This window comes from Gadus chalcogrammus, chromosome 13 (genome assembly GCF_026213295.1).
Source record: "Gadus chalcogrammus isolate NIFS_2021 chromosome 13, NIFS_Gcha_1.0, whole genome shotgun sequence".
Lineage (NCBI taxonomy): Eukaryota > Metazoa > Chordata > Actinopteri > Gadiformes > Gadidae > Gadus > Gadus chalcogrammus.
In genome coordinates this window covers 10,879,544-10,891,160 of record NC_079424.1, presented here as the reverse complement: position 1 = coordinate 10,891,160, position 11,617 = coordinate 10,879,544, and positions in this window count along the sequence as shown.

The window sequence follows — 11,617 nt, the reverse complement described above, 5'->3', positions numbered from 1 at the left end:
GTCTCAACACCGGTATTACCGAGTATAAACGGTATAAACTTTGAAACTAGGTCAACCGCCACACAAGCATCGGTTTTTAGACCCTTCTCGTCCTTCAGTTGCCGCCAACGTTCAAAAGCAGCGCCTAGGATTATTCTTGATTTCAGTTTTTCTCTTTCAGCGTATTTATTATCAATTACTCTCTGAAAAAGAGTTTTCCTTCTCTTTGCTGGTGGTGGTGGTGGTGGTGGTGGTGGTGGGGATGGTGGCATCTTGTCTGCCATGGAAATTGTCTTCTACTGCTAGGTCCAAATGTGGATTAACTAGTTCCAGTAGATACCGCAGGATAACAACAAACAGGAGCTTGCTCTGGGTCACGAGCTCTGGGTCACGAGTACTGCACGAAGGGGTCGCGCGCGGGGCGCGGGGCGAGGGGGAGTGCAGTACGACCGTTTGATTGACGTACTTACTGTCCAATGCAACGATGGTGGCAATCCAAATGATTGGCTGGAGTTTTCGAGCCCTGCCCGTTCCACAGATGATTGACAAGTTTAATTTCATGTCAGTACTTCTGACTCAGTGGCTGTAAGCGGGTTATGATAAGGATTTCAAGTAATTTTGCAAAAATGGCCAAAAAAGCGAATTCCGTACCCAACCTTTAATCATTATAACGAAAGTCAATAGAATCTTCTAGATTTTATTTATTTCAATTTAAATTCAATTGTATTTCTAAAGCCCTAAGCACAGGTAGTCTCTAAAGGCTTAAAAGGCTGTACATGTATGCCCCCCCCCCACCCTTGCCCCCCAGAGGGAAAAAAATAGAATACTTCATTAGTAAGGAAGAAATAGAATCCTGTTTAGTCCTAGTGGGAGTTAATACTTTGAGTTTCTTTACTTAAATAAATGTATACCTGGACTTGGAAACTCTTGATGTTTCAGAGATAGTGTTTTTCTCGTGAAGTCCCAGATACACGAAAGGCGTGGGAGGGCGGGTTCAGTTTCCACGCCGAAATGCAGTAATGTATGATGAAGGGTGTTATGATGGAACACGGGCCTACGGACAGAGCGTCGAGTGCGTACGTCAAGTGCGTCAGTCACAACAAACCGCACGTCGCTCTAATAAAGGGCTATTTTTGCAAGTTACCTGATCCGGATCCAGGGGCGTCTTTCTTCTTAGGTTGGGCCGTTTCGTTCTCTACTTTTCTGCATTTCTGTTGTTGAGCAGCTCTGGTCACGAATGGAAATAGTTTTGTTGTTGTTGTCGAACAACAAGTGGTGCATATGTGTAGGCTGGACGTGTGGGCTGACGTGTACCCAGAAGGCGCTTGTTCTTGGCAGTACCCCCATCTCCCCGTTCACACACACCCACACACACACACACACACACCCACACACACACACACACACACACACTCTGATATACACAAAATAAAAGAATACAAAAAATAAGTAATATTCTATTGGGCTATAGCCTAGAGTCAAAATGTAGATTTAATGCCTTCGAATAACTGCTTCTTTATATTGGATTTTTTTAATAGGAAACAGTTATGAATTCATTCAATTAAAACATTTGATGACTTTATCCCATGCTGTGTCTTCGCGCAAGCGCACACGGGCACCCACCCTCACATATATGCCTAGATTATTACAATCTATAGGCTTACAATGCAGGCAAACTATGTTCCAATTCTAATGATTGAATTTGAATTATAACCAGATGCAACATGTACGAAACACAACGGGGTCATCTTCAGGACCAACTCTAGTAAAAAAAACATGCAAATACAAATAAACAACAAGCAGTATATTCATGCTCATCATTAGAAGACATAAGTATGCTGGCCATGGGCTGTGATACAATCACTCTGAACGCAGCTCCAGTGCTATGTTAACAACCTCCTTTCTCTGCACATCCACAAACAAGATGAAAGGTGCATTAGGAAAAAAAAAGGAGAAAATTGCACAAAATAAACCCACTGGCAGCCTCATCTTCGAGCCTCGTCTTCGCTGTCTTTGCAGTCTTAAACGATGACAGAGGAATGAAAACACACGCGTGGGGATTTACAGGTGTATGCTGTGACCCCTCATCCATTTTACCTACCACCGGGACCCATTGTGACCCTAAAATTGCCAATATTGAAGCTCAGTGGGGTGAATAAGAGACGTGGCAGAAGGGTTCTGGGGGTGGGGAGGGCGGGAGGGCTTTACAGAATAAAGCTACAACTGCGGCTCTCGCCTTTTGCTGCACATAGACAGAAGAGGAAGAGGAAGAGGAAGAAGAGGGCGGTGTTGAGGTGAGGATGATAATCTCACGCTGTCTGATGCAAGCTTAAATGCTCTATTGCTTTGCCGATCACGTTGCGCTGCCATCATTTCTCCCTGGCGTCTCCAACACAAATCTGGTCTGCTGCCATGCGCACAAACACACAAACACAGTCACACATACCTCACGCACGCAAACACACACACACACACACACACACACACACACACACACACACACACACACACACACACACACACACACACACACACACACACACACACACACACACACGACAGACATAGAAATATACACATACACGGACATACATATATATATATATACTGTATAAACACACACACAAAAATACACACATACATAAACACACACATATACAGACACACTCACACATACAGAAGGCGGCATGCGCGGCCACAGCCAACAGCTGAAGCGTGATGAATGATGCTCTGGTCCCGACAGGTCCCTGTCGATGCATGTTCAAGTGGATGGGATTGAATTTAACCAAAGAAATGACAGACCATTCTTTTTTTGGGTGGTGGTGGTGGAGGGGTGTAAGGGCGGTGGTGCTGGGTTGTAAGGGTGGGGGTGATGGCGGCGGCGGGGGCTACATGAGTGGTTGGCGGCGACGAGCGGCTGGGTGATGGATGGTCCCGTGAGGAGGCGCCGGAGAGGAGAGGAGGAGGAGGAGGGGGAGGAGGAGGAGGAGGAGGAGGAGGAGGAGGAGGAGGCGGAGGAGGGGAAAGGCAACCTTGTCATAAAGCGTGAACGTTCAGAGAATGCGCCTTTTGTGTGTGAGTTTTTTTGTGTCTTTCTTGAACTGCAAAGCTTTTTCTTTTTCTGTATTCCCCCCCTTCACCACCTGATCCCCGGATGCCTGGCAGAGCTTAAGCCCGGTCTCTTATCCAGACGGCAGAGTGTTCCTGTGTATCTCACATGTGGACGCTGCTGTCATGGGTGGCGTCGTCGGATGAGACAAAGAGTTAAACCTTTGGATGCTTCTGTTTCAGTCTTGAAGCGTTTTGTGTTAGTTTCAACTAAACTATATACAGACTGGGAACTGGGGCCATTCGCTGTAAAAAATAAGAAGTCTGCAACTTGAGGTTAGAGACGCTTTTTCAGAATGATGGTTTTCCCCTAGCTCAAGCGAGTCTGATGCACTTCCTCTGGAGCCCAATGTGTCAGTTTTTTTCGAAAACCTTTACAACTGCTCGGATCGTATACTTTGAAACCGGTATGCCGAAGTTCTCCTGCTAAAACTGAGGGTTTACTTACCCTTTAAGGAGAGACCAGCGGGTTAAGACACCCTCTATCTCTTCGTTGAACCCAGACCACCACACTTCTCCATTGTCAGTTGAATGCAAATCAATCAGTATTGTTTTACTTTTTCCCAAACTAATGGGCATATTCTGATTGTTTTTCCCAAATTGTTCCGTCCAAGTGGTAAGCAGCCTGTCTTAGCATGTCCAGGTCATCCTCGCTCATCGTAATGAACCACAAGTGGAACTGGCACGGGAGATCTAGCGTGGCAAGGAACCGGTAAAGCCTCCAGAACAATGGCGGGGTTAAGAGGGTGAGACCAAAGTAGGGATTAGGAGCGTGTTTCCAGCTATCTCCACAACAGCAGGCATCTCCCTGGACCCCTCTCAGGGCGTGCAAGCTTCGTCAGCTTGGCTGAATGAATTTAATCCACTGCAGCCCTGGAACCAGCGAAAACATTCCCAGTTCCCTCCTTGAAAAAAAAACACTATAACCAGGGTAACAAACAAGACTGTTTAATGGCCCCAGTGTTTTTCCCCACACACACACAAGCACACCCAAGCACACACGCACGCACTTGCACAAGTGCATGCACACACACACACACACACACACACACACACACACACACACACACACACACACACACACACACACACACACACACAGACAAACATAAGCACACACACAGGCAGCCACACACACACACACACACACACACACACACACACACACACACACACACACACACACACACACACACACACACACACACACACACACACACACACACACACACACACACACACACACACAAACCACACCAAACACAAGCTGCAACCCACATTACGTTCGTACTTTCTTGCACACACATCTTCCCATGGACACACACACGCAGGCTGAAATCTACCAATTTGCTAACGCCATTGTGGTGAAGAACAATGCAATTAAAACTCCTCTTGATAATTAACCCAGATCCATCTTCCACTGCATCTCTGCTGATTGTATAAACGGTCGTTACGAAAGAGCTATGAATATTCATCAGACACGAGTGGTCCTGAGATTTTTCCGTCATTTCGTCTGTTTGCGGGGTGGGTGGGTGGGTGGAGATAGCGGTGGGGGAGGGAAATATAGCAATGCAAATTGAAATGCATAACTGTTATTGCAAATGAAATTTGGCATCAATCAGCACTCCATCGCTATCTGTCTGGGTGACATTTCCATCTCGCTGTTTGTTCGTTCTTTGTGTTAGCTCTTTAGCTCTTCACAGCCCGACACTCTTCTCCCTCTTAAAGTGCTCAGTAAACAGGGCTGATGCAATCCGCTGCAAGCGTCTGATCTGCAGCCTCCACCCGGGTTGAGATGAGGCCAGCGCTGTGTCACCAGAGGGGGATATCTTCACGAGGAGATGGGAAGCGCTATTTATTACAACGACTTCGTGCTTTTACTACAGCAATTATTACTTTACTTTACCAATGCTAATACTACCATCATCACTGCTTTACCACTGCTAATATTACCACGACGACATAGTATCAATGCTACTACTAGTACTATTCGTACTGGTCTTATTGCTACTAATATTGCTTTCTTCTTTACTAATACTACCATCCCCACTACTGCTATTCCACTCCTTGTATTACTATTACTACATACTATTAATATAAAAAGTAAATAATACTATTACTATCACAACCAACTCTACTATATAACCCCTAATATTACTACTACGTTCACTACTACTACTATGACTACCACATAAACTTTTACTTATGTGACTATTACTACTATACTACTGCTACCACCACTAATACTACAATTAATACGACTACTTAGGCCGGTTGTCGCATGAGGCAGCTGTTGATTTTGGACTCCATTTTCTCTTTCTAGCAAATAAATGGTGACTTGTGTTCAATCGGTGGCCATGAATACCCTGGACAAAAAAAGTGTGTAACACATCATAATCGAGGCACGAAATGTATAGCCTGTATATCATGACAACAGCGTCGGTGGAGCGATATCACTGCGGGACCTCTGCGGGGGCTGAATGAACAAGCAAAGATACAGAGAGGATGCGAGAGAGAGAGGATGAGAGTGTGAGTGAGTCAGAGCGGGTGAGAGATAAAGAGAGTGAGAGTGAGAGAGGTCGAGAGAAACCTTTCATGATAAAAACTGCCCGCTCACAAGCCGATAAATTGGGAGATGACACAAGTCACGGCACAACAAAAGGGGAGAACATTGGACGGGGACCCTTCAGTGAGAAACTGATGAGACCGTGCCTGGAAGAACTGTCTCTGAGAGACAACACGGGGCCCGCTTCCTAGAAAACTCCCGGATAAAGACAACGTCCCTCCAGAGGTGGACTTGGCATCGCTCCATAAGTCGACCGCGGCTGGGCTATTTTTAAGTTGCACGGTAGTTTGCTAAATGTACTTTAAAAAGAGCTCAGTGCTTTTTTTTGTGCATCATGTGTGTATCTAATATAGATATATATATATATATATACATACAATATATATTTACATACATACTGTAGATTAATACAAATACAAGCAATCACATGAATGCATTTTTATATTTTTGCAGATAATTAACGTGATTATTTTTATGCAAACCAAAATCTGACCAAATATGATTTTGCATCCCAGGATTTTTCCTTTTACACGAGACACGACACGTTCAATAACACATCGCATAAACGCATCACTCACCATGTGACAGCGGGTTTCATCAGTTGGTAGAGAGCAGAGACCGAAAAAAGAGGTTAACTGTGCGTTAAATGCTGGTGCATAGTGAGCACGCCCTTTCCTTTGATTCCCTTTCATCTGGCACAAAAAAAACATATTTTTTCTGTGTGGGGAATCAAAACAGATCAACTTCTGACGTTTCCTTTAATGTTGAATGTCTCGCGCCTCATCAGCCAGATTGAGCTAGCTATTAGAACAGCATGTGGAGATGGTGACCCGTCGATTCTTTGGAGGATGTCTTTGATGTGGAGGACATCATGTCCTGTTATGGTATACTTATTTGCGGTCATGCGTGTATGTCATAGACTATATAAACTGGTGTGTTTGTGTGTGTGTGTGTGTGTGTGTGTGTGTGTGTGTGTGTGTGTGTGTGTGTGTGTGTGTGTGTGTGTGTGTGTGTGTGTGTGTGTGTGTGTGTGTGTGTGTGTTCAGTGGGTGTTGGCAAACTATTTCTTTTTGGACTAGTTTCAAAAATGAATTTTAGCCACAGCTATAAGAAAGTTTGTATCTGGTGAAGGTCAAGATCCCTTCCACATTACTATTACATCTCAAGCTGGAGTTTGTTTAGCTTTCACTAAAAAAGCTAAACAAAACTCACTTCAGTGATTTTCTACAAACGGTATGAGAGACCCAGGAAACCGTGGAGAAAATATTCATATTAATAGCAACTCCCTCTCGGCTTTAACTCCTACCGACTGACTCTTACCGCGGCTCTGCTTGTGTATTGCTGATTGCAGAACTGTGAATATTCTAGTAAACAGCTTTCTGAGGATTTCTTACACTAAGTGTTTATGGTAGCTGACAAGCTGTGCCAATCACTTAAATTAAACAGCAAAAGGGTTCAAGTGTGCATGTAGCCTAACATTAAAACACTCTGTTCGGAAGGTAGCACAGAGCTAGAATTAAACAGCAGCAGCAGGGCGAACCAGCTAATGCAAAGGGGGTAGAAAACGATGCTTTGAATCATGAATACAGTATAATGGTATGCACTTGAATCCCGATGAAACGCAGGGGGACTGATGTGGTTTGGTTGATTTATGAGCCATCAGTGTGTTAATTAATTTGATGAGGCGGAATGTCTCTATCAAGGAGGGTCACCCCAAACACAAGAGTGCATTTCTTATTTTTCTCTCTTCTCTGGATTTAATATCAGCGGAGCACAATCAAGAGAAGAAATAAAGACATATTCAGAGGGAGAAAAAACACAATTAGATGGATGGAATAGCCTGTCAAATGTTCCCATTTTCATTTTACTTCCAACAAATTAATCTGCAGCAAAGGACAGTCATGAAACTCTGCATCTCTGACATTGTGGGGCTGACTGACAGATTCTAAGAGGTAGATTAATTTTGTCAAAATATGATGGGGGTCTCAAAGCCATTGGGAGAAGAAATGAGAATGTCGCAAGCAATTTTTCTGCCAAATAGAATAGCCATCATCTCAACTTTCAATCTGCTCCTTCTTCACGTACAGCTGTCATTGCAACCCTCTTTTGGCTGACGAATAAAAACAAAAAAAGGACGAGTTGGTTCTGCATTTTTGAATGGCGCCACTGCTAATTCCCAGGTACAAATAAGGATGAGCAAAGGAACCAGGATCCGAAACTGTGAACCCTGACCTCCACAGCCGCTTTGAGGTGGCTTCCTGCTCTGCATACCCCCCCCCCCCCCCACCCCCCCACTGCTGATTTATCTATCAGCCACTGGGGAGCATCGACTGGGCGCGCTGCGATGGGGGCCATTACACCCGGAGGGAGATTCACCTTGCCAGGCATCTGGCTCAAATGAAAAGCTTAAAGGAGCACATTAACTCATCAATAAGCGAGCATGAAGATGAAAACACCTGTCAGCGGACCGGCAGGACATAACGGATCACAGGAGGGCTCCCCTATTGTATTGAAGACAGGTCAGGGGAGACAGACTGCTGGAAGAACACACCGTCAACGTATAGATACACATTGCACTGGGGTTTGGGGGCGGGGGGGTCTTGGGGAGATTGGAGACGGTTGATCCCAGTTGGATTTTCGTTTCAGACAAGGTCAGCAAATTGCTTTCACAGTTGTGTATTATCTAGGAACATTGAAACCGATTGACCACTTCTAAAATCTTAGAATTGACTCGAAAACAACACGTGTTTTGATCAGTTGCTTTTTCTTTTACTTGATCTTATGAAGATTTTAAAGCACAGAAATATTTAACAGATGATTCAACCAAACACAACATTCATCACCAGATGTATTGTCGTTATTTTTTGTTTTTTTCCTCGCATCCATGACTTTGGGACAGACACAGGCGGTTGCCCTAAATGGTGCTTTCCAGTGGCTATACAACACTGTGTGACAAACACATTAAGGGTGGGTGTCCAAGAGCTCAATGCATCACTCAGCAGCAGTTACAAACCATTTACCACGAGGAGGTGGAAGCTGCTTTCCTTCCTTATGTTCTTCACACTATTACCGGCATCATTCTCACTCATAGACAAACTGCTAAAATGGTCCGTACATCTTCACGCACCATTTGAGTTTATTTCGTGCTTTCGTACAATTTCTTCTTGTTATCAATTATGCTAAAATCTTTCCGGTGAGTCACTAAGTTAATTGAGCCTCAATCGGAGGACTCATATTTGTGACACATGAAATTACATATTTCGCCAGAACACATTAAGTTACGTCATATTTGGTTGCCATTAGGTGTGCGCTGTACACCGTAGAACATTTGCTACTTAAAAAATTGTCAAAATCTATCAGGCAATGGACATAAACATATCCAACACCTGATCTCAAGAGGTACATCATGAAACAACTAATATACATATATATATATATATGTGTAAAAAGGCCAGGGGATCCATGCGACATTGTTTGTTAGATAAAGGCATAAGGTATTTCTTGACTTTGTTAGGAATGTTGAATTTTTTTATCATCAGTTAAGCATTAGCTAAGAGCTAATTGACAGTTAAATACTGGTCTATTTATCATTTACTTGTGGTATTCATGTTTACTAATGGCTTTCATGTTAGGTAAGGTAATGGTTTTCACGATAAGGGTATTTGTTTACACGTTATGTAACAGGGTTATGCAAATTTGGATTTCCGTAGGGGTAACACTAACCCTGTGCAAATTCTATATAATAAGGATTATTTCTGCATTGAGTACGGTTGATTAATGGTTCATTAATTTATTTTAAAGTGTCACCGAAACATTAAATGGGCAAGCATTATTTTTGACATCATATATTTCTTATACCAACTACACTATCTACCGAACAATTCATAAGGTACCACCAAGGGGTATCCTTTCTCCTCTCAACACCAGGTCATTACAACAGCTTATTACATCAGAAATTAGGTAGCCAAGGGTGAAAAAGATTTCCAACATAAATCATTCTCCCCTCCTTCCAACTGAACATATAATGGACCGTGTAACCTTAGCAATAATCCTGTTCAACACTTCCTGAGACATTTCAGGCCAAAAGGAGACTTCTGATAAGAACTGTCTTATGCATCTCCTTCCCCAGGCGTTGCTGAGGGGATGTTGAGGTCTAGTCACTATAATGACTTAATGAATAAATAATAACATACCTTGGAATGTTGCCAGGATGTGTTGTAGCCTTATTGTTTTTATCTTTAATTTTTAATGTAAGTTTATAATGTTCCAAGAAAAGGAAGACAGGAAAAACTGCAGAATAAAATAAAGACGATCTCAGGAAGATTTTAAAAGTTTTTCTTCACAAGAGCAGAGGAAAGAGCATAAAGAAAGACATAACGACGGGAGAATAAAGGAACTGAGATGAAGATAGAAGGAGGAGGGGGCACTAGACAATCAGGTGTGAATACTCATTTTGTCATAACCTAGTCTCACGCTGGGTCCTGCATGGTGTCAACGGGATTCTTTCACACGTGCTCGCCGGTGCACATCTGGGGCTGGTGAGTCAGCATGGAGGACATTAGGGTGCGGGGTAGGGTGCCGTCGTCTGAGACCCAATTGGGCTCCAGAATCCTGAATCTCTGCCAGGATTGTGGTGAGGCAGACACCTGTACGGGCCGGGTACTGGGGCTGTTCTTAACAAAGCCAGACAATATTTACACTTCTGTGTGACACTACTGTGTATCCCTAAGGATAAGGAAGGTACACAGATCAAAGACAGTGTACACTAGTGTGTCATGTCCTGGGGAAAGGGGGATCGGGGGGGGGGGGGGGGGGGGGGGGGCGGGATCTTCACAGATTATAATATGTGTTGATAAAATTGAGTTGTTGTATTAGGATATTTCATCAGCATTTGTCTCATAACAACCTTTGCTTCATGCTCACAAAGCTTCATTTTCCCCATTACATTTTTGGGGATCATGGCTAATGTTTAGTCTCTGGAGTCTCCTAAACAAATGTTTGGCTGATAAAAACACCACTTCCGATTAGATGACTGTTCCCAATCATTCTTTCAAAAAAAAAATTCTGAATATTTTACACATTTTTCGCCTAGGTATGACCCAAGTTAACTTCTATTTACTTTCCACAGTTATATCAATTATTATGAGCGAATAGAAAAAGTATAGGATTCAGAAGCTTCAGTACAAAACAACAATGGCTTACAACTCCACAAGTGAATTTTTTAAACCCCTTTTCTGCACATAAAAATCAATTCCAGCCCTACCAAAGAGTGTGCAACTCTGTACAACAACTTTTAATGATGGACATGGTAAAAACACGTTTTTTTGGGGTACTAGTTACATTTTTTTGTTTCAAAACTCTTGTAGCTTTAGACTTTTAATTTGGCGAGAACCAGTTGTATTTGTTGTGTTTGATACACCTCACTAAATTCATTATTTATCTGCTGCCTAAGAGTCAAAGCGATAGTACTTTGACAACATTTGCAATTCCTCTCTTTTATTTTATGGCTGCCTTTATAGCCTCTGTAAGCAATGTTCTCCAAATAAAATGGCCAATAACAAATTATAGTGTCCAACGTTTGTTCTTTTTTAAGCATCTAACGTGAGTTTCATACTACACACTGTGTACATTCGGATACTGTTGCACGACTCTTGTAGGATTAATTTTAATTAGCACTCGACAAATGTGTTTTTAACACATTAGTAGCCATTTCGATGAAAAATTGTGAAATTTGTTTCTTTAGGTTGAAGAGCTAATGCATCGAGTGGCTGCCTTTTGGTTTCGGTGGGAAAATGAGGAAGAGAGAAGCCTGGCATATTCAGATAAGGCTCTATAACAGTAATAACATTTTCACAAAGCCCATTAATTGAGAGTCTAGAGGTAATTGCTACGTTTCCTGCGGGTTGACTCTGTTGTTCATGCTGACAACTGTCAAACTGACAAACAACAAGTTGTGGAATATGG